General features: G+C 37.3%; 1 pseudogene; it reads right to left on the bottom strand.

The window, feature by feature from the left end:
• Positions 1–10,516: 10,516 nt before the first annotated feature.
• LOC132287314 (small nucleolar RNA R71) lies at positions 10,517–10,615 on the bottom strand (annotated as a pseudogene).
• Between the last annotated feature and the right edge of the window lie 15,466 nt (positions 10,616–26,081).

Below are 26,081 nucleotides of genomic sequence, written 5' to 3'. Positions count from 1 at the left end.
GAACTTGCAAAGCTACTGAAGTAACACCTCAAGCTGCCAAAAAAAGGTACACAAGGTAGACCTAGACTGCCAGTTACTTCTGGCTACCTGGTGGACTACCAGACACTGATGAACTTGCATCAATAATGGCAAGAGGTATTGCACCTGCAAGAAAAACTGTAAGAGGAAGAGGCATTAGAAGAGGAAGAGGGGCTGCAGGTGGTATGGGAGAGGTTGGCACTACAAGTGGAGGGACTGTAAGTGGTATGGGAAGAGACATTGGAAGGGGAAGAGGGGCTGCAAATGGTATTGGAGAGGTTAGCACTACAAATGGAGGAACTGCTAGTGGTATGGGAGAGGTTGGCACTGCAAGTGGAGGGACTACAAGTGGTATGGGAAAAGGCATTAGAAGGGGAAGAGGGGTTGCAAGAACAAATGCAAGAGGTTATTGTTTTAAACCATCATAATCAATTAATTTGAATGTTTACTATCATATTACTATTTTTAATATTTTATCATTTTGTTTCATAGGTGATGACAATACAATCAAGATATGGGAATTTGTTGAATAATTTGTCTCAACCATCATCGTTAATTGATTTCAATGTCTTGTGGAGTAGTTAAGCATCATCATCATTTAGGTATGTGAGAGTTTTTTTTAAAAAAAATTCTGGAGCAATCAAGAACAGTTTATAAATGTCTTTGATGATTTTACTTCTATTTTTTTTTTTTTTTTTTTTTTTTTCACAGGCCTACTGCAATTGACGCAGGAGTTTAAGGAAATTTGGTGGTTTTCTGCTTTTTGGAGTTCATGGTGCAGCTTTTTGTAAGTTTTGGTGCACAGATATTGGTTTTCATCTTTTGGTATGTTGATGGTACACAAATATGGTTTAGATTTTTTTGGTTTGTTGGTGCACATATATGGTTTACATTTTTTGGGTATGTTGGTGGTGCACAGATGTTTGGTTTTTTGAAATGTTGGTGCACATATGTTGTTTGGTTATTTAGAATGTTGGTGCACATATTGTAGTTTTGATTTTTGGGAATGTTGATGCAGAACTTAAGATTTTGTATGGTTATGGCTGATACTACTATAATTTATATGGTTATGGTTATAGTTATGGTTATGGCTATGTTTTTTTGTATATTGGTGGTGTATAGATTTTGTTTTTGTATGGTTATGGTTATGTATTTTGCTATGCTCTGCACAGAATTTATTTTTGTATGTTTTTTGCTATGTTGGTGCAACTGGTATGTTGGTGCTGCAAAGATTACCCCAGATTATAATTTTTTTGTATTGTCATCACCTATTTTGCTATGTTGGTGCAACTGGAATGTTGGTACAACACAGTATATTATATAAAAAAAATAATACATTAGTTAATTATAAAGTCCATTACAATTATATTCTACTAAATAACCACACAATAACCATTACAATAGCACATGCTATAAATCCTAACATGAAAATAACCAAATTTGTGATTACATGATTCCCAATATTGCTTTGCACAGGTGGTGCACCCACAAAGTTCATTCTCCCATCAATGGGTAGTGTTTCATCTTTCAAATGGTTCTCATAACCAGTTCTCATAGTAATTTGGCCTCTCAAAGATGATATGGTTCTCATAACCAGTTCTCTTTTCATATGGTTCCAATTCTCAGGATCCACCCATTTATGGAACCCACAAGACATCATGGGATACCTTCCACATCCATAGAACCTCCGACCTAGATTTTTTTGTGTAGTGGCTCTTCTCAAAAGAGATTTTACTCCACAATAGTAATACAATATATTACTTGATGGCTCCATATCAGTACTACAATATATATTGCAAGCACGTAAATAATTAAAAAAAAAATTACTATTAACTACTAAACATATATATATATATATATATATATATATTCAAATCTAATATATATGTATTATAAATAAATTTAATTGCATAAGAAAACTCACCTTTGTCTAAAACCCCTTCCAGTTCGTTGCAAAGAGAGAATGAGTACACAATTTGGCAAAATGACATACAATGGGGCTATATAGGCCACAAGGCTATAATGGTCACAAAAAATGGCATTTTCGGTATTATAATACTTTAAACAGGCGCGTGGCATTACACACGCCTGGAAAGCTGATCCGGTGACTTCCAGGGGAGTATTTGCACACTTTAGTAGTTAAGGGGGGTATTTGCCAAAAATTGGATAGTTCCGGGGTTTTTTTGCACTTTTGCCTTGAAGATATCACATTCATTTAACATATTACATAAATTAAGAATGTAATATTTTTATATTGGTGGTTGTATTTTTTATTTAATATTGTAATATGGTGTGTTGTTTCATTATTTATTTAAGGGCTAAAATCATAAAATTCTAACTATTTTTAAATTTTAATCATAAAACTCCAATTTGTTTCAGAAAATTTCAACACTTTTAAAAAGTAATCACATTATCCTAATATCCGTGATCGACCCGTTAATTGGGTTATGAAATGACAAATTTAACTTTACAATTTAATGTTAAATTAAAAACTAATTTAAAAAAAAAAAAATACAAAATTTATGCACTCTCTCTTTAAAACTCTCAACCCTTTCTCTTTAAAATATATTTTTTGTAATTTTAAAGGGTATTTTTGTAATTTTTAAAAATTAATTCTTAGTTTTTAATTTAACATTAAATAATAATGTTAAATGTGTCATTTCATAGGCCAGTTATCGGGTCGGATACGAATATTGAGGCAATGTGATCACTTTTTAAAAGTGTGAAATTTTTCTACAACAGGTTAAAATTTTTTGATCAAAATTTAAAAGTAGCGAGAGTTTTATGATTTTAACTCTTTATTTAATTGTATCCAATGTTATTGAATCATATATGTATGGAGGATGCACATTCTTGCATTCAATCGTGTCCTTTTCAAAATATTACGATAAAAATGTTCCTTGTCAAAACTCATTTATAGGAATATAAATTTTAATTTTGTTATCACTTGGATAATTCATTCATTTTGGTTATTAAATAATATTTCCTTGGATTAGGTGAGTCCTATAAATAATTATTTCATTTCGATTAATTTTAAATAATTGAATTGAAAGAAGACTTGATATTGTAGAACTCTCTTTTGTAAATATCTGAGAATAATTTTTAAATAATTCAACTAAATAAATTCATAAAGTTTTGCTTCCAAAACTTCTTCTTTATTATTATTTTTTTTTACAAAGATAATATAAATGCACTACTTTTTCTTATAAATGAAGTAAATGCCACTCATGCTTAAGTCTCATGAATTAAACCAAGGGCAATTGTGTCATTTCATATTAAAAATAAAATACATTTATCACCCCCACAGTTGTGGTTCTGTCCATGCTATTTTAGTTTCCTAAAATAATTTTATCGAGAAAAAAAATATATTTAGAGGACTCTGAGGAATGGGCTTTTCTCGTTGTTCCATTTGGTTAGATGGAAAAAGAAATGTAATGAAAATTTTTGTTTTCCATACTTGTCTGTTTTTCCCTAAATTTTTTCACTAAAATGTCTTTACACCTCCTATTTGTTTCGTTTAAGAAATTTTAAATGTTTGAATTAATAGATGACATGACAATTTATAATCCGTTGATTTATGCTCTTAAATGCACATAGAAGATACTTAAGAGGAGAGAGGAGCTGAATCCCAATTTCTTCATCTTTTGTTTTTATTTTTTTTTAAAAAAATTCGTTTATCGTAAATTAATAATTAATTTTACTTCTACCTAAATATTATGAAGTCTTATTTTAGATATAAATAATTATATTATTAAATTTAATAATTTGTCATTATACTATTTCTTTGCTAAAAATAGATATCATCAAAAAGAAATTCATTTATATTGTACTCCATAGTATTTTTTTTCCTTTTAAATTTATATTGTAGTATTTGAAATCATAAAATTTTGGCATGGTCAATCATTTTCTTTTCATTTTCATACTATCCAGAATAATAAATTAATATTTTCCTACAATTTTCTTAAATAAAATTTCATACTAACCAAATATATGCTAGAAAATAACTTTTTTTCCATTCACTTCACTTTTCTTTCATTTTTTATTCCTTTCATTTTCTTGTTTATTTTCATCTAACCAAAATAAGAAGAAGTAATGTAAAAGCCGAATCAACCTAAATATAAAACAAGGTTTATACAGATTTTCAAAAACCTAGATATGTATAGAAAAAAAGTAAATTTCATGCATAGGTCTTTTGGAAAGAAATCTATACCAAATAAAAAGTTTAAACAAAACATGAAACTAATTACCAAATCTGTAGAAAACTCATAAACCGGTAACCACTTTTGGAACCGGTTCTGTGAGGACCAAGTATTTTTTTCTTTTATATTTATTTTAAATTGCATTACCCTTAATCATGAAATTGTAGGGTTTATATTATGCTTGTAAGCATTATTTTTATTTGTGGGACATTATTACATTTTGTTATGTTGTGGGGCCTATGGTTGACTAGTTGATGAGATATGTGTGGATAAGAATGTGTGTGATTTGTTTATGCGTGTGTGTATTAAGAGAGAAAGTGGGTGACAAGCTAAAATCCTCTCATTCTCTCATTCCACCGACACTCTTTCTTCTCTCTCCCTCTCTCTCTTTTTTTCATTTTACTTTAACCATTTTTCCACCATTTCATCTCCAACCTTTGAGATTTTGAGGTTGCCATAGAAGGGAAAGTTGACGGTGACATAGGTGGCTTCAAAACCCTTCAATCAATTTTGGATTTGAGCACATTTTTCCTTTGAAGTAGCTAGGGTTTGTTCCTAACTTGAGGTAGGGGTGTATTGTGCTTATAACCTAGGAGTTCCTGGAATTTTATGACCATTGTGTGAGTTATGCATACACTTGTGTGTGTGGGTTGGATTAAAGAGCTTATATAATAATTTAATTACATGTTTATGATGTTTTATTGAGTTCTTATGTTAATTTTAATGTATAATATGTTATTTGCTTCATTTTTTATATTATTGATGTTTATTAAAGTGTTAGATTTTAGTGTGTACAATTACTTGCAATTAAAGTGTCATACATATTGTGGTTGTACATGGAATTATAATGTACTTATTATCTTGTGAGGGTTAACTTTGAAGATGTATATTTCTATGATGATATTAAACTTTTACACACTTAAATTTTGATATAATGATAATATGAAGTCACATGACCTCAAAATACTCAATTTGTTGACTTTGCATCAAAGAGTATGTCATTTTATTGATTTGGACCATAGGACATGAATTGTGTGATTAGTATAATTTATGTGCGCTTGTGAGGTGCAATTTGGGCATATCATGGTATATGGATTATTTTGTGGACTTGTTTATTGATTTTGGGAGATACTCGGGGGTTGTTAATTTGAGAATGCGAGGGCTTGGCGCTCGCGGGTGAAATATGAGTTACCCCACTTTATATTGGCCAATCGGTTAGTTTCCGATAGACTAGTAATTCGAGAACGATTATTTTTATTTAGGCGCATAGCATAGCTATGTGACCGGGAGTGTGGGTGTGTTCCGAGTTATCCCATTAATTGATTTCGACTTTTATTTTCAAATTGGCATTTATGTGTTATTACAACTTGTGGATTTATGTACATTATACTATATTGTTTGTGCTTGTCTTGATGAATGGATTAATATTATTTATGCTAGACTAAGATGATCCTATTTAGGTTTCCCTTGAGACTAGACGTTAGGAAGTATGTTCCTTGTATTGTATGTATGGCCATGCCATGTTTATAGAATTTTGAGAAACCTAGTTTATATTCATAAGACATTCCTACGGAACAATTCGTTGCTCATCCTGTTGATTCTTATATTTTTCAGGAAACGGCATTGCCCAAAAGGTTCTTTATCCCTAGCTTGATTGGGATCTTGACAACATTTTTTAACTATTTGTGATAATTGTGACATCCATCGTGTAGCTTACTTTTGGATTTGTATTTTGACACATGGTGTATTTTGGATATTATAATTGATGACATACTTGTAATATTCTTTTGGAGGAGGGAAATGACTTAGGAACTCACCCATCTATCTTTTGGAGTTCTTATGGAATTTCCTCTCTTGTCTCTACTCATGTAATTCCTTAAAATTATTTTTCACTTTATAGATTGTAATGAGGCCATGGTGGTGGGATTGAACAATTATTGTATGATGTATTTAAATGGGTTCACTTAAATAGTCTATTGTAATTGATTAATTAAATATATTATTATTATTTTGGATTCCTATATATATTATTATTATCATTAATAATAGTACGTTTGTTTCCTGCCTAGTAACTTGTACCAGTGTATGTAAAGAGGGACCAACAATTTTGGAATTGAATTGTTGACTGAGAAACTTTATTTGCTCAATTTGTTAATATATTGTGTTTTGCTTTCACAAGTGGGTTATGACCTATTGTGTTGTCGACTTATATATATATATATATATATATATATACATTTTAAGTCTGATGAAGCAGATTCCTTTTGAATTTAAGGTCACTGTATTAAATTTTGGCGTCTTAACAATTTATAGCTACTGTGTTGTTGCCTAAGTAAGTAGTTTTGTCATTGTAAGTGTCACCTTGTTGTAGTTACTGATCCGAATGTGTGCCCATGGGAAAGAAACTTAGTTGATAGAATGTAATTATATACTCATATTATTGTATTGCACCAACTTCAAGCATGGGCTGTTTTTGGTCACCATTGTCTTACTAACGTGAATCCGTTTAGGTGACCTTCATTTGAGAAATTAGGTTGGGATATGAGAGTTTAAATAAGTGGAATTTATTTATTTACTTTGTTAATTAATTATTTATTTAATTAATTCCTTTATTATTATTATTATTATTTTTTTCTTTTCTTCGCGACCGGAGTCATGGGATTTCGGGGCGTGACAATGTGGTGGTATCAGAGTATCTGGGTTCGAAAACCTAATGACGACGGGTTGGATTTATTTCTTATTTCATGTTTCCATGTTAATTATTTGTTACGTGCTTATGTGCTTAATTGTTTAAGATATTTTGTTTTATGACTTAGCATGATTTATATGTTTGTTCGCAATATCATGCATTGTGTTTCATGCTTCGATTGAGTGAGTTGTATGGGTTGTGAGCACTTCCATTTGATTATTGACTTACTTCTATATTCATCTGTTTCCATTGTACTTATATAACCATGCCACCTAGACGTGAGACTGGAGAGACTTGGTGTCCTGACCTTGGGGAGCATGTGGATGAGACACAATTTCTTAGGGATATGGTTCACCCCAGGAGGGATAGGAGCAGAGGCGTGGGTGTTGACCCACCACCTTCACCTTTTGATGGCACACAGGTGACGTTGGAGATGACATGTGGATTTACAGTTGCCATGGAGGAGATGGTTCGGAGTGTTACTGTAGGATTGAGGCCTCCAGAGCAGGTAGTGGCTAACTCGGCTATAGACTAATGAGCGCTGAAAAGTACGTATTTAAACCCCTTAAGCTTAGGTATTTTAGAATCTTTATCTATCTTATTTTCCCGTTTTGTATTGATTTCGTGTTATTTCCATTTTCAGGTACTTATCCCCAAAATAAGCTAACTCAGCCAAATAAGAGCATGTCTGAGATGAATCAAAGAAATGAGCAAAGTAGAGCAAAAGGAAGCAAATGGTGGAATTTCAGCAATTTCGATCGATCTCAATAAAAGTTCGATCGATCCAACTTTCATCGATCTCAGCACTCCAAGATAGATCCAGGCCATGATGTCATCTTCAGAGATCCCAAAAGTTCGATCGATCCAACATCACTCTCTGATCGATCGAATTTTCGTGTCCTTATCCACATACCAGATCTTATCCAGTTGTACCATCCTACCAACCACTTTTGTCCTTTTCCCAAAAATATCTTCAAAATATCTCAGATTTGTTTTTATCCAAAAAGACGCCGCCATTGAGGATCGATCCAGTTTCAATTCGATAGATCTCAGCCATGTTCGATCGATCTCACCTCAAGTTCGATCGATCGAACTTCCCAAATCCCGAGAAAAATCCAAATTTCAGCTCATTAAAAGTTGTCTCATATCCAATCACTAGAGGATTATTGGTGTACGAGCCCAGCTCATTTGGGATGATTTTTGACTTACCTATATAAGGAATATGGGCCACTTTTACACATATACACTTACTTAGAAAAGATAATACTTAGTGAGGAAGTAAAAGGAAAGGAGGAGACTAGAGACACCATTGGAGACTCTTCATCAACCAAAGAGCAGATTTCTTCTATGTAGCTTGCCCTTTTGGGACATCATCCATGAGTGGCTAGATATCCTCTTGGGGCTAGAGTTTGCCCTAAGCATGCTTTCTACTTCTTGATTTATGTATTTTTGAGGGGATTTGTATTGTGATTCATGTCTTGACACTTTTATATATATAGATCTTGTTTATTCAATGATTTATGTGGTTTAATGCTTCCAATTGATCATTTCATTCTATCCATATGTCTATGTATGCTATAATAGATGTTCATGCGTTTGTCTCTATTTCTTGTGTTATTGATGCATGCCTATGTGTATTGATGCTATAGATCTAGAGATTGTCAAGACATAGTGCTTAATGGCATGTTCTTGTGATTTATTTGATGGTTCATACTCATTTCTTGATGGATTGTACCTCTCCTTTAGTTTAATTAGTTTAATTTCATGTCATTAACTTAGTTGTAGTGTAGTTGTTAAATGAGTGGACAATCCATACTTGTTGTTGATGTTCCATATTTATGAAAGCAAGTAACATATATTTCTAACCTTGTGATGTGTTTGGATTGTGAGTTTAAAGAAAGGATTAATGGCTTAATTTGATATGTTGTGCTATTCACCAAGTTGTTTAGACAATATATGCTTAATTTGTCATCCATGCTTATTGAAACAACCACACACACACACTTTGTTACAATACATGTTTTTACCCTCATTAATCATTCATTAAAGGTGTAGAAAAGTATGCTTAGTGGTGACCTCTAAACCCCAAGATATCTCTCTCTTTTATTCTCCTTATTGCATTATTGTTTACTTTAGTTTAATTTGCATCTAGTTTAATTCAACCAACCAACCACTATTTTGATCACTCGACCTACTAACCCTAATATTGATTCCTCAACCTAGTACGACACCTCAATCCCTTGGGACGATCCCTTCTCGCTCATACTACATAGTATAGATGTTAAACGGTTTATAAATTTAAATTATGGTGCCCACTTGACACTAATTTCCAAACTCAAAGTTTTGTGCATTGTTTTGTGTACACACTCGGGAAGCCACCATAGTTTTTGGCGCCGTTGCCGGGGATTAATTGATTGGCAATGCCATATTTGTGGAATCAATTAGGAATTAGTACTCTTTTGATCATGTTTTTACTTTGTTTTCAATTTTTGTTACTTATTGTGTTTGTTCTTGTTTGACTAGGAGCACTGGGCTAAGAAGGTGAGCAAAGGAGTATTCCAAGCAAAGGAGCTAAGCAAGCAAATAAGGAAAAAGGCTAAAATCATAAAAAAATTGCTAAGCTAAAAGCTAAAAATTTGGAGTTGAAGTGTTAAAGGACCTTTGTGAGCTTTTTCTTACTCAAACCTTAGTTAAATCATCGGCCTGCGTGGAGGCTTGTATTTCAATTCTTAGATAAATCGTGAGCCCACGTGGAGGCAATTTACTTTTCTTGCATATTGTTAAAGCGTGGGAGTATGGGAATATTATATGTGGAGGAAGTTTGTTGATTGTTAATTTGTTGTGAAGGTGAAGTGTTTGTCATTATTTTTTGTTGTTTTGCATTGTGCATGCATGGTCGTAGATCATTGAGACCCACTCTTGTCCTTTTAAATTTTCATCTTAAATCCATTGTTTGAAACCCTATGGGAAGAGGTAGTTTTAGTCAATCCATTTCATCAATGGAATGACACAATGAGGACCATGTGGAGGACCTTAGTCACATAGACTAACAAGTTATCCTCCACCCCAATGTGCATCATGATAACATGCAAATTCCATTAGACATGCCAAGGCCATTCGTTCATCCACCACAACAACAAGGCCAAGTTCCATTGGGAATGGCAAGGCCTATCTATGCTCCACCACCTCCTATCATTCAAGGCAATCAAGGTGCCCATGTTGCACCTCCAATTGCTAATCCTCCCCTTGCTTTAAGACATCACTATATGCCTAATGAATATAATACACCCACATGCATTCAATTGCCACCATTTAGAGCACACGACTATGAAATCAAGCCACAAACCATACAAATGCTTCCTAACTATCATGGACTTCCAAGTGAAGAACCTTACAAGCATTTGGATGAGTTTCTTGAAGTATATTCCACCGTGAAATACACGGATATGCCAGAAGAAGTCTTCAGGCTTAAACTTTTTCCATTCACCCTTAAAGACAAGGTAAAATATTGGTTTAACAATCTTAGGCATTTTTCAATAACTTCTTGGGTGGAAATGCAACAAGAGTTTTTGAATAAGTACTATCCGGTTTCTAAGACCAATGCCATGAGAACTTCAATTAGGAAATTTTCACATGAGGATGGAGAAACATTTCATGAGGCATGGGAACGCTTTAATGAATTACTTAGGAAGTGTTCACATCATGTCATTCCCAAATGGCAATTAGTTCAATATTTCTTTGGGAGCTTATCGGATAATTACAAGGGCATGGTTGATGCTTCCATGGGTAGCTCTTCCATTGATAGGCATGAGGATGACGTGTGGGGTCTTTATGAGAGCATGAGTGAAAATTCTTTGCATCGTACTTTATCTTCGAAGAATGGTAGAAATTCTAGTGGTAGAAAGAGTGGTGGCTTACATCAAGTCAACCACTCCAATGAAATTGCCACCGAGATGAAATTATTATCTCAAAGGTTTGATCAATTTTTGATCAACCAAAGCTCGGCAAATCAAATATCTTCCTTCCCTAACCATTCTCATCATGCATCTAATGAGACATGTATAACTTGTTTAAGTGTTTTACATTCTACTTCCAATTGATTTTTACTAATCAAGGGAACAATCCTTATGGCAATCACTATAATCCTAGTTGAAGGAATCACCCAAATTTCTCTTGGAAAAACCAAGGGGAGGGCTTAAACCCTTCCCAAGGCAGTTTTAAGGGGAAATACATTCCACCTCCACTACAAAGCCAAGGTTCCCAAGGTTTTAGATCATCCTACCAATCACAAGGAAACCAATTTTCTAATTCTCATTTTCCTAATCAACCATCATATTCCTAAGGAAATGTTAGAAGTCCCGCTTTTGAAGAGAAAGCTTTGACCGCTTTGGGCACTTTAAAGGCAAACACACAATTACTTCATTCTCATTCTCAATCTATTGCTAAGCTAGAAACCCAAGTAGGGCAAATAGCTAGTATTTTGAATGCTAGAGAGAAAGGGAAAATGCCTTTGAATGCCCCACAAAAGCAACAATGTGTTGTGGAGACTCATTCCTCATCGGAAGGTCACACAATGGAGCATGTCAATGTGATAACTACCTTGAGAAGTGGAAAGATTGTGGACAACCAAGTGGGTATGTCCAATGAAGAGAGTGAACTGGTGCAACCACAAGTTGACACCCATCCCGTTTCATATCATATTCCTTCTTCATTACATGTGCATGACCATACAAATGAGAATGTGTTAAAAAGTGATTTTGAAAAGAAAGATTTGCAAAATGATTTGAAAACTTCTTGTTTTGAAGAGACTTCAAAGAAAATTTTTGAAAGGTTTTTGAACCAAAAGCTCAATTTCCGGATGCCTTAAAAGGATCCATTTCAAATGACAAGCAAAAGGCCAAAGTAAATGAAATCATGGACGTGTTTAGGCTAGTGAAAGTCAATCTTCCCCTTTTGGATGCAATCAAGCAAATTCCAGCTTCTGCCAAATTCTTGAAAGACTTGTGCACCCAAAAGAGGAAGAACAAAAGCCAAACACCTAGAAAAGTGGTCTTAACAGAGCAAGTAAGCTCAATTTTGCAGCATAACACTCTTCTAAAGTTTAAGGACCCCGGTTCACCTACCACTTCATGTATCATTGGTGATCATATCATTAATCGGGCTCTTCTTGACCTAGGAGCAAATGTTAATCTTCTTCCATACTCGGTATATGTCAAATTAGGCTTAGGAGACTTGAAACCGACGTCGGTAGTTTTACAACTTGCTGACCGATCAATCAAAAAGCCTAGGGGTATCATTGAGGATGTATTGATTAAAATTGATAAATTCTTCTTTCCCGTTGATTTCGTTGTCATTGACACAGAACCGGTCCCAAATCTTAAGAGCCAAATTCCCATTATCCTTGGCCGTCCTTTCTTGGCAACCGCGAATGCCAACATTAATTGTAGGACGGGGATAATGAAGATCTCATTTGGCCACATGATGGTAAAGTTGAATATTTTTAATCCAACCCCCAATTCATTTGACAAGCATGTTGTAGAGAAATGTCATGACCTTAAAAGTGAATGAATTAAGTTTTTGTGTGAGACCAAGGTCTCAAAAAGTCCATCTTCAAACTTGAAACCAAAGAAAGTTGTCTCAAAATCTTGTTTTGAAAGGGCGTGGAGCCCAAAAATTGTCTTGACTAAGGACCGAAAATGTCTTTTGAGCTTAATCCAACAAGTTCCGTAAAGAACCATTTGTTGGGTGGAGTTCAAAGCACTTATCACCCCATTGAAGAGGGGATGCACTACAAGATGTCTAACCCGGGCTAAAAGAGCCCAAATCTTGCTAGAGACGTCAAAGACTAGCAAGACATTTTGTAGGGTGTCAAAACCCTATTCCTCCCTCATTTCTATCTTTAATTTCATTTCTTGCGAAGTCTAGATATTGGCTTTGGGTTCATATGCATTGTTAGGAACTGTGATTAGGATTGCATGCACTTTTATATTGAAATTGAGCATTTTTCATAAGTTCGATTGATTTCAAAATGAGTTCGATCAATCGAACTTCCCACCTGCATCAAACTTGCTTCCAAATCACTCTCTGTCCAATGGTTCGAACAAAACCTGCATATTTCAGCTCTCTGTTCCATCGTTCGAACTTGTTCCTAGATCAATTTAAACTTCTTCGATCGATCCAACTTTATCTTGGATCGATCTGCAGTTCTAACACTTAGAAAAATTTTGAACCTGCATCCACCTGCATCCAAAAGCCTCTTTGTCTCAATGATCGAACATTTCTTCAATTCTATGCATTTTCAATCTATCGAAGGTATTCTGTGATTGATCTTGAAAAGATCGATCTTTGTTTTTTGATTTTCAATTTTGACTTTATTTTGATTTTGTTTTAAATTTCAAAAATTCAAAAAAAAAAATAAATATATATATATATTATATATTTTATTATTTTTATTTTTCAAAAATATATTTATATATATAATAAAAAAAATAAAAAATAAATAGTAAATAATTTAAATAAATATTTTTCCAAAATCCTAAAAAAATCCTAAAAATATTTTATTGTTTATTTTACTTTATCAAAAATCACAAAAATACTTTGTCACTTAAGAGGAGAGATCGATGTCAGTTCGATCGATCTGAGATTCAGTTCGATTGATTGAACTGGCAAGGAAATGTTTTAAAAATCGATTCAGGATCATTCAATCGATTTAACTTGAATCGATCTCAGACCCTCGTTTTCCCTTCGCCACTGCATCCCAATTCTTCCCCATCTCCGGCGAGACTCCAGTGAGCATCCCAGGCATCGAATCACTCTCTCTTCTCTCAGATCTTGACTCACATCTCACCCCCCTTCGCATTTCCACTTCTCTCTTCACTCCGGTAAGATCCGAACCTCCCTCTTGTGATTTCACTCTTCAATTTGTTCCACACATGTTTTAAATGCTAGATCTAAGCTATTTTGATGCTGAAAATCCCTATTGATGAAGTTTGAAGCTCTTTGTATATATGTGTATATATATGTATATATGGTTGTATATATTTTGAGATTTTTTTCAATTTTTGGGAGTATGGGCCTCATAAAGTGATTAGGATTGATGCTTTGTTGTGTTAATGGGCCCACGACCTTGTTCATGAAGGCCCCGTGCCATCCACGTCATAGATCTATGACTTTTCGAATTTCACTTCACAGTTCGATCGGTCGAACTTTTTATTCGATCGATCTGTAACAGATTGTTCTCACTCATTCTTGATCGATCGAACTTAAATCGATCTCACATTTTTGTGATCGATCGAACTTCACAGATTTGTTTCATACATCTCACACACCATCTCTTATGTTTCATGCCATCTCATACATGCCCAATGCCTGTGTTTTCCACATTGGATGCATTCCATACTTATACTGTCTCGCATGTTTCACATCATGTCACCTATTCCTTGTCACTTACATAGATTCATGTTCCCTATCTGTTTTGTCTATCCTATTTTGACATACATGATTCTATGAACTGTGTTTTAATTCTTTATATCGGCACTAACTTCCTTTGCAAGTTTCTCTTTTTATTTTGCAGACCATGGCTAGGGTCAAAACTGTAGCCCACAGACACTATCACCTTAGGGCTGGCCGAGTTTGGATGACGAGGCGGGTCCATCTCATACCCAGGAGCCCACTCTACCTCAGTCTCCAGTTGACAGCCGCCTACAGTCTTCAGACGGAGCATCGCCTTCACACGGTGACGTTGAGGCTGAGCACATACCATCTCCACCACCACTACCAGCTCAGCCAGCCCAGGAGTTAGACCAGCCATTACATAGATGCTCACGCCTTCGAGTGGCGCATGAGTCAGTCTTCGACACAGACTTCTTTTCTCGATCGGTGCTTACCCGGTCAGCATATGATGATATCTTCAGACGGGGCATCTCAGCCATACTAGCCCCTGTCTCATACCCAGTGTACCCGAGGTTGGTTCGAATGTTTTACCAGAACCTCCGGCCTACCCCGAGTAACCTGGCGGAGCTGCGGACCACCATTGATGGCTACCCAATCCACATCACTGTGGACACATTGTCCAGATCTTGCCAGTGTCCACACGTCTGCCCTCCAGAGCTACAGGACACATATCCTACTATTTACAGGCCCACATATGCAGGCATGACCGTTTTACTCACTGGTCATTATGCCGATGGCGAGACCTATGCCACCTGGACCTATCTTCCAGATGACCTGTGGTTTTTTGACTCTGTCCTGTTCCGTAACATCTTTATGGCCGGCCATAAGACATAGAGGCGCGGCGACTATTTGACAGTTCTGTACGCATTCTATACAGGGCATTGGCTATCTATTCCAGCGCTCATCTGGAGTGTCATAATGAAGCTGTATGTCGATCACATCAGCAAGGCTAAGCCCAAAAGGGCTAAGTATCTTCCATTTGACCATCTTATTACCTAGATTCTACGAGACCAGTGCTATCCTTTCCAGCTACGAGAGCAGACTGAGTCTGGGACCTGTTCCTTCAAGAAGAAGGATTGGGATAAGAGTTACAATGCTCTTATCAAGAGCCTGAGGGACGATATTATCGAGGCAGCTGAGGATTTAGAGGCAGAGGAGCAGGCAGCAGCAGCAGCAGACCCGACAATGGACGATATACATATGGACATTGATTTGGAGTAGCCTGCCGAGGATGCAGAGCAGCACTCTCCAGTTGGGTAACCCATTCAAGATGCGGAGCAGGCTCAGGAGCATCATTCTCCCACTCCAACGGTACCTGAGGCTCCAGCACAGACACCCGGCTTTGGAGAGCGACTCCAGGCTTTGGAGGATGCTGTAGTTTCTATCCGTGCCGACACGGTCTCTCTCTGAGAGGATGCTGTCTCCATTAGAACTGATATTACTTCCCTCCATACGGATGTCATGACTGCATTCAGAGATCTATCCAGAGACATCCGCGGAGTGCGACCTACCTGTCTTACCTCTTTTTCCTGATCTCTCTATCCCTTTCCTCCTGTCATTTGATATATCTGTGATTTCCGCATACTTTTGATACTGTTATATTATTCTTGCGGTCGTGTCTGTCGGCTTTGATACTGAATGTACTGTACTTTATTTTTTGTTTATATATGTTTTCTGTATGGATGTCATATTTTCATATTCTTATAGTTATCTGTTTGACTCCATCAGGTGCATCCCAGTGACTTTAGTGAGAAAAAGTACTGCCCAAAATTTTCAGGACCACCCTTTTACCTCTCTCTATTTTTCAGTTGTTATCCCATTTACACTTGCATGACTACTGTGCACGATTATTATCCTTTTTGTTATCTTATGAGTTTATCCAAGTGCCAAATTTCAGGACCACAGTTAATCCAAAGTTTGGGGGGGCTATGCCACCCACTTTGGATACTTCTGTCCCAGCCATTCTTTGCCTTACTTACACTGGTATACTCTTTCCTTTTGTTCTCTTTGCACATTAAGCACATTGTGCCATTTAAGTTTGGGGGTAATAGTGCTTTGCAGTGTTTGTGTTTGTTTTTAAATTCAAAATTTTGAGCATAACTTGTGTATTTGAGAGATTTTCTATGATTGGTTCATGCTAGCTATGATTTTGATCTTTTGAGGACTATATTGCTTAAAATTTAAAAATTGCTTGACATGAGAGTCCAATACTCCTTGTATGCCTTGTGGATGCCATTTATGAGTTAATTTTTCGAAAAATTGATATTTTGCTTGCACTTGTGGTCCACATCATCTTAATTTTGTGATTGTTTTGAGATTCACTCAAGGATTCTACACTAGCACAGGCGTACACTAGCATTCATTTGTGGGGTACATGCTTTGTTGATTATTGAATTGGTTATATCCCAATTGGGCTAGTAGTGCATTGAAAGCTTTCATTCTTGATAAAGGTGGATAACAACCCCTTTTCACTAAGTAGCCGAGATTCTAGCCTCGTCAACCACTAAACTTCTCGCGCCGAAAGGTGGAAGGCCTAAACTCTAAGTTAATAATTGAATACAAAAAAAAAAAAAAAAAAGTTACAAAAGCAATAAAAGAAAGTGATGACTTCTCCCAAAAAGGTGAGAAGTGGGAAATGATTAGAAGAATGTTGTTTTGATTTGTAACTTAGTTGATTTGAGCTTGTAAGTCCTTAGGGGTGTTTGAACACCTAGTGCCCTAAAGCCGTCTGGTTTGGGAGTCATTGTGATACCCCTTAGATCCGAGACACGGGTTGATCAGGCCCAGGCCCAAACCCAAGGGAAAAATCAACTGTCAATACGTAACCTAACACAGAATACAAAAGAAATAAGAAATAAAATAATAATTGAAGGAATGCTAATTTAAAATCCTTAAACTATACTTATTGAAATCTGTTAAATTCAAACTCAAAAACTCCATAAGTTACAACTCGGGAATCCATCCAGTGGACCCCTTATTAAAAATCCCAAAAGAAACTAAAACATCTGAAATAAAAACTAAAGATAAAAATAGTAAAGATTCATACGTAGTCGTAGGAATGAATGTCTGTATCTGCTCTGCACGTCCAAGCTCTAACCCCGGAACTGACGAACACCTAAAAAATAAGAGAGTGGTTCAGGCCCACATACAAGTCCTATTCTGCTACGGTCCAAACAGTAATCCGATATGCAGATACATCCTAGGAAGACTCAACAATATCTAGAGTAGTCCATATGTATATATATAGTACACACTATAGGACGTTCACTAGTCCAGTAGGTCTGTCTCAGCCTGAGTAGAGATACCATGCAAATTGCACAATAATGTGGTCATGTGTACCTAGACCTAGCAGGGAACAACACCTATGTCCAGTTATCCATCCTAGGCGATATACGCGCCCTAACCATGGTCCTGAGATTCAAACTCATACCATGGCATCATATAATATGTACATAAAATCCTTGTACTCCTAATACAAAATATCAACCATCTGTATTGTGGTTTGATATATGTATAACCAATCCATCCTAAAACCACCACAGGTCATTCAATCGTTTTAATAATATGACACAATTATGAGATGGACTTAACCTCTTGTTTTGGTTAATCCACCATTAAATCCAGATTAGGTGGAACACCATGTTCGATTTAGTTCATACCTAGTATGCCACCGTCCCATACCGGTGCACACAGTTCTCCATCCAACACAGTTAACAAAATAGCATAATAACCACTTATTAACTATACTCCAGAACCAACATACAACCAATCGAATATGTGTATGATTCAATTATACATTCAATATAAGTTATAGAAATCCTATTCCAGTCCTCCAAATTTATAAAGAAGGACTACGCATATAACTCCTCCAAAACAATACAATAACTGATGAAATATACTGTTTAATTATACTTCAATTAATTTCCATTTAAGCATACCTACATTATTTCCCAGAATATATAATAGATGCTTATAACCAGTTGAAGCACAAATAACAGTTTACAATCATGCTAAGAAACCAAGTTGCTTTATGGAAATTGTAAGCAATATCAAAATATACTACAACCTTCCACATGCAGTGTATTATTTAACTGTAGGTTATTTCATGCTCCAAAATTAATACTTACATGCTTCCCAATCTTTTACATTTCTAGAATAATTTTATAAACCATCCACAGTCCTTGGAACCACTCAGAAACCTTCCTACCGGCCAAAAACAAACCCAGAACGTGGAAAAATCAAAAAAATACAAAAGAGGAACCGCCTCCATAAAGAGTGGAGCCGCCTCCCCCCTTGGTGGAGCCACCTCCACCACAAGTGGAGCCAGCTTTACCCCTTGTAGAGGTGGCTCAACCCTTGTGGTGAACTGGCTCTACTCCCCAGTAACCCCCTGTGACCCGTTTGCGCGTAGTTTGATCATCTTCTTCGCCTCCGATGAAGTTCAAAGGCTCTGTACAATTTTTATAACTTATTCTAGAGTGCAATTGATGTTCCAGAGTTAATTATAAGCATGGTCACATCCCATATACATGAAAGGTTTTCAAGTTTAAACATTAACGCAAACAGACTTTCAAGTGAGAACTACTTCCAACCAACGACAGATTATGCAACGATTTAAAATATGATACAAACATAATCACAAGATGAATTATGATATTATTTAATCCATTTTAATGTTGGTTTAATCCCTGGAGTCATCCTAAACATGCACAGATCACGAATTAAAGGGAAAGAGAAGAATAGTGACTTGCCTTTGAGTTTCAGATTTGAAATTCTAAACTGCCGTCTCCTGAATTTTCCGACGAGGTTTCCAACTGCTGTTCCACCTTCGTCACTCTAGGTTTAGTCTCAGTTAAAACCCACAACCCTAGCTTCCTTCCTCTCTGTAACTCTCTCAAGTTCTCCTCTCTGCTTCTCCCAAAACCACAACTGTTGCTTTCTGTATGTTCTCTAAGTGTATGGGTTTTATTTTGAAAACCCTAGGTAGAACTCGTACATGTATTTATACGTGTTTGTAATACACAACCCCAATTCTAGTTTCAATACAAGAAGAAAACCTACATATACTAAGTCGGCTACCATGAAACCTAAAACCCTAATCCCAACTTACGCATTTAAGTAATTAAATCAATTAAAATAACCATAATTAAATAAAACAAGTATAAAATTAAATGCCAAATAAACAAACAACAATTACACAATTAATAAAATATCAATTAAATCAATATAAAACAAAATAACCCTATTTAATTTAAAACAAAACAACCCTATTTAAAACAAAACAATTAAGCAAATAATTAAAAATTAAACAAAATACATGCAATTTAATCAACACAACAAACAAGGAAACAATTAATCAAATAAAAAGACAATTAAATAAATAAAAAAAACAATTAAATCAATAATAAAATACCAGAAATATCCTTTTTAAAATTAGGGGTATTACATTCTTCCCCATAACAAAAGGAATTTCGTTCTCAGAATTCGCTCTTACCTTCTTCCAATATTTTAGGAAACTTCGAGCGAATGATATCCTCTCGTTCCCAAGTGGATTCAGCCTCATTGTGATGACTCCACTGAACACGTACCAAAGGAATAACCTTGTTACAAAGAATCTGATCCTGTCGGTCTACAATACGACACGGCAGCTCCAAATAAGTTGCATCCGGCTGCAACTTAATTTCCCCAACATCGATATGCTGATACCGATCCTCATCGCGCAGAAATTTTCGTAACATGGAAACATGAAACACGTTGTGGACGCGATCCAAATTATCCGGAAGTGCCAATCGATAAACCACAGCTCCAACTCGATCCATAATCATGAAAGGACCGACAAACCGTGGAGACAACTTCCCTTTCTTCCCAAAGCGCATAACACCCTTCATAGGCGAAACTTTGAGAAGAACCTGATCCCCAACCTTAAACTCCAAAGCACGAGTGCGACGATCAGCATAACTCTTTTGCCTACTCTGAGCAGTACCCATGCGATCTCGAATAAGAGCTATCTTCTCAGAAGTATCCTTGATAAACTCAGGACCCAAGAATCTGCTCTCACCAACCTCCATCCAACAAACAGGCGATCGACACAGTCGGCCGTATAACGCCTCAAAAGGTGCCATCCCAATAGTCTTCTGGAAACTATTGTTATAAGCAAACTCCACAAGTGGCAAATAATCCTCCCAGTGTCCCTTGAAGTCAAAGACATACGACCGTAGCATGTCTTCCACGATCTGATTAACCCTCTTAGTCTGTCCATCAGTCTGAGGATGATAGGCAGTGCTAAGATGCAATTCCGTACCCAAAACCTGCTAAAAACTCTTCCAAAAACCAGACACAAAGCTCGAATCCCTGTCTGATATAATAGATAATGGAATGCTGTGCAACTTCAGAATCTCTGAGATGTAAAGCCTTGCCAACTACTCCGAAGTGAAATCAGTGCAAATAGGCAAGAAATGAGCTGACTCGGTCAACTATCCACAATGACCCACATGGAATTATGCCCCTTGAAAGAATTTGGCAATCCTTGCACAAAATCCATAGATATGCTCTCCTATTTCCACTCCGGAATCGGTAGTGGCTGTAGAGCTCCTAGCGGCCTCTGATGATCAATCTTAACCATCTGACAAGTACTACATCGAGAAACAAAAAGAGCAATATCCCTCTTCATACATGCCCACCAAAACTGTCTCTTCATATCCTGATACATCTTATCGCCTCTTGGATGAACAAAGAACTCAGAGTGGTGAGTCTCAGTCATCACATTCTTCCTTAAATCATCAGCAGAAGGTACCACTAACTGTCCCTTGTACCTCAAACCTCCGTCATCCCCAACATAGTAAAATGGAACCTCTCCAGAAGCTATCTCTGCAACCTTGTCAATGCACTGCGGATCCGTGAGTTATGCTTGTAAAACCTTGCGAATGATGGAAGGTGTAACCACCATGCAAGCTATAAAAGCAACCGATAACTCATCCACATTCTTCAAAGCATTCCACTCAGTGGTGAATAAAGCAGAAAAACTACCAACAGGTTGGCGACTGAGTGCATCCGCCACCACATTCGCTTTCCCTGGATGATACTGTATAGAAAAGTGAGTCTTTTACAAACTCCAACCATTTGCGCTGTCTCATATTTAGCTCCCACTAAGTGAACAAATACTGCAGACTTTTGTGATAGCTGAATAATCTGAAGGACTCACCCAACAGATAATGCCTCTAAATACGTAAGGCAAAGACCACAGCTGCCAACTCCAGATCATGTATTGGGTAATTAAGCTCATGAGGCTTAAGCTTCCAAGATCCATAAGAAATCAGTCGCTCCTCCTGCATCAAAACACATCCAAGACCCTACAACGAAGCATCCGTGTAGACAAGATACTCTATCCCGCTCTGTGGAGTAGCCAGAACCGGTGCAGAAGTCAACTTCCTTTTCAGCTCATCAAAAGCTCACTGATAGTGTTCATCCCACACGAACTGTACATCCTTCTTGGTCAGATGAGTGAGTGGTCCTGCTATTTTGGAGAACCCCTGGATGAACCGACGATAATATCCTGCCAAACCGAGAAAACTCTGAATCTCAGTAGGTGAAGTAGGCTGTCCTCACTCTACCACAGCTGAAACCTTGGCTGGATCAACCGCTATCCCCCTTTCTGACACCACGTGACCCAGAAACTTCACTTCCCGCTGCCAAAATTCACACTTCTCGAACTTGGCATATAACTGGTGCTCACGAAGCTTCTGCAAGACTATTCGAAGATGTCTAGCATGGTCGTCCTCAGACCTACAATAGATCAAGATATCATCAATAAAGATAATGACAAACTGATCCAAATAAGCCCGAAAGACTCTATTTATTAAATCCATGAACACTGCAGGTGCATTAGTCGTCCTAAACGGCATGACACGAAACTCATAATAACCATATCTCGTGAGAAACGCTGTCTTAGGAACATCCTGCTCCCTAACCTGCAGTTGATGATACCCAGAACGCAGATCAATCTTGGAGAAATATGTGGCTCCCCTTAATTGATCAAACAAGTCATCAATCCTGGGCAAAGGATACTTGTTACGAATCGTAACCTTGTTCAACTCCCTGTAATCTATACACAGGCGAAGCGAACCATCTTTCTTTTTCACAAATAGATACGGTGCTCCCCAGGGTGAAGTACTACTGTGAATGAAACCCTGGCTGAGTAGCTGCTGAATCTGATCCCTCAGCTCACGCATCTCCACCGGTGCCATCCTATAGGGTGCCCTAACAATAGGCGCAGTGCCTGGAGCTAAGTCTATCACAAAATCGATCTCGTGACTAGGTGGAAACCTTGGAATCTCCTGAAATACATCCAGAAAATCCTGTACAATCGGTATATTATCCAAAGATACAGTAGTCCTCTCCTCCGTTTCCTCCTCCACATGGAACAAATAGGTGCTACCGACCCCGCTAGAATACGGCATAGCGATGACGCATATGTTCTGACCAGGTATGGTAAACACAATAGACCTATCAAAATAATTAACTTGGGCATGGTAGTGAGACAACCAATCCATCCCAAGTATCACATCATAAGTGTGCATGTCCAGGACCAATAGGTTGGTTAGAAATCTGAGTCTACCAATATCTAGTGTCACAGGCCTATCACTCTCATGAAGAATGGCTGTATTGCCCAATGGTGTAGAAATACCCTGAGGTCTAGTGCATACCCTCGTCCTCATCCCAGATAATACAACAAAAGTCCTAGCTATAAATGAGTGTGTAGCACCCGTATTAAACAAAACATGTCCATGAAAACCATGTATAGGAAACTTACCCTCAATAGCCTGAGGTGCCTGTATATCCTGTGGCTTAGGGTTATACAGCTTACCATAATGTAACTGATGCGGTGGTGCTGGTAAAGCCAGATGTGTCTGCCCCTGAATCCGAGGAACCTGTGGAACTGGTAGAGGCACTGGCGCCCTCTACCCCTGCTGCACATGCTGTCCCTCCCCTTGTCTCTGTCCCTGTCTAACTGTAGGACACTGCCTGGAAGTGTGACCATACTCTCCATAAGTATAACAACTAACCTGGAAAGTACCAAATAGCCTCCTCTGTCGGTTAGCCTGTGGTTAACCCTGTCCTGCTGCGGTCCCCCATTCTGTTAACGCTGAATAGATGCCACATCCTTAGGAGCATCTGAACCACCCTTGTGCTTCTTCCAGGGCTGCTGTCCCTGAAATATGCCCTTATCGTTCTGTCGGTGTCTGTTCCCATTCCCTTTCTTAGCTGACTGGTTAGCAGAGTCTCTGTTACCTCGCTTCTCACCCTTGGCCTGTCTGATATACACAGTCAACTGATACTGCTGCAGAGTGGCGTCTACCACCTGAGCATAGTTAGTATAGGCTGGACTACCTGTAATAACTCTCTTGATAGACCACATCAGTCCCTTGACAAAACTGTTGCGCTTCTTCTCTTCTGTATCCACCTCCTCCAGTGTAAAGAGAGACAAGCGTGTGAACTACTGCTCATACTCTGCCATTGTTATATTCTCCTGCTGTAGATTTAGAAACTCAGTCTTCATGGCTGCCCCGACTGCATAAGGAAAATATTTTTCTTCAAAGCGTGCACTGAACTCCTCATAAGTCAAAACCATCATCTCCTCTATGGTGGTAACTGACTCCCACCACTGCAGTGCATCCCCAACTAGCTTGAAGATAGTAAGCATCTGCTTCTGAACCTCCGTGCACTGAACCAAGCAAAGATGTCGCTCAATGTCCTGTTTCCACTAGTGAGCTGCTCTCGCATCGGTAGAGCCTGTGAACTCAGGTGGGCTCCCCTTTGTGAAAGAACTCCTTCCCTTCTCCCAAGTATCAGTCTGAACAATCGGTGCTGGTAGCGGTGCCGGCTGTACCTGAGGCTGATTTCGAAGTGCAGTTGTTACCTCAGCCTCTATAGCCCGAGCAACAAGGTCATTGAGGTATGGAGGAATCTCTGGATCCCTGACCTAATCCTGAGCCTGTTGAACCTCCTCCTGCTCCTCATAGTACTGCCCCTTAAAGTACTAACCCTTATCCTCCTGAAGCTGCCTATAAGTCGCTTCCCTTCGTTGCCGATTGTTCCGTCAGGTTCTTGCGTTAGCCATTCTGTCAACACAAACAGACAGACATCAGTACGATAAAACCGAACTGTAAAGATTTCAAAGAATCCTAAACTTAAGCTTTAAACAATAGAGAACGTTACACGGAAGTCTTATACGATAGAATCCTAGAGACACTTGAACCTGGAGTACTCTGATACCAACTGTGATACCCCTCGGATCCGAGACATGGATTGATCAGGCCCAGGTCCAAGCCCGAGGGAAATATTAACTGTCAATACGTAACTGAACACAGAATACAAAAGAAATAAGAAATAAAATAATAACTGAAGAAATGCAAATTTAAAATCCTCAAACTATACTTATTGAAATCTGTTAAATTCAAACTCCAAAACTCCGTAAGTTACAACTCGGGAATCCATCCAGTGGACCCCTTATTAAAAATCCCAAAAGAAACTAAAACATCTGAAATAAAAACTAAAGATAAACATAGTAAAGATTCCTATGTAGTCGAAGGAATGAATGTCTGTATCTGCTCTGCACGTCCAAGCTCTAACCCCGGAATTGACGAACACCTAAAAAATAAGAGAGTGGGTCAGGCCCACATGCAAGTCCTATTCTACTACGATCCAAACAATAATCCGATACGCAGATACATCCTAGGAAGACTCAACAATATCTAGAGTAGTCCATATGTATATATATAGTACACACTATAGGACGCTCACTAGTCCAGTAGGTCTGTCTCAGCCTGAGTAGAGATACCATGCAAATCGCACAATAATGTGGTCATGTGTACCTAGACCTACCAGGGAACAAAACCTATGTCCATTTATCTATCCTAGGTGATATACGCGCCCTAACCATGGTCCTGAGATTCAAACTCATACCATGGCATCATATAATATGTATATAAAATCCTTGTACTCCTAATACAAAATATCAACTTTCTGTATTGTGGTTTGATATATGTATAACCAATCCATTCTAAAACCACCACAGGTCATTCAATCGTTTTAATGATATGACACAATTATGAGATGGACTTAACCTCTTGTTTTGGTTAATCCACCATTAAATCCAGATTAGGTAGAACACCATGTTCGATTTAGTTCATACCTAGTATGCCACCGTCCCATACCAGTGCACACAGTTCTCCATCCAACACAGTTAACAAAATAGCATAATAACCACTTATTAACTATACTCCAGAACCAACATACAACCAATCGAATATGTGTATGATTCAATTATACATTCAATATAAGTTATAGAAATCCTATTCCAGTCCTCCAAATTTATAAAGAAGGACTACGCATATAACTCCTCCAAAACAGTACAATAATTGATGAAATATACTGTTTAATTATACTTCAATTAATTTCCATTTAAGTATACCTACATTATTTCCCAGAATATATAATAAATGCTTATAACCAGTTGAAGCACAAATAACAGTTTATAATCATGCTAAGAAACCAAGTTGCTTTATGGAAACTGTAAGCAATATCAAAATATACTACAACCTTCCACATGCAGTGTATTATTTAACTGTAGGTTATTTCATGCCCCAAAATTAATACTTACATGCTTCCCAATCTTTTACATTTCTAGAATAATTTTATAAACCATCCACAGTCCTTGGAACCAC

This window comes from Cornus florida, unplaced genomic scaffold, assembly GCF_030987335.1.
Source record: "Cornus florida cultivar Cherokee Brave unplaced genomic scaffold, ASM3098733v1 CherokeeBrave_3.0.0_Hap2_Chr11, whole genome shotgun sequence".
Lineage (NCBI taxonomy): Eukaryota > Viridiplantae > Streptophyta > Magnoliopsida > Cornales > Cornaceae > Cornus > Cornus florida.
Note: the sequence above shows the minus strand (reverse complement) of the source record. Positions and strands in the feature narration are given on the sequence as shown.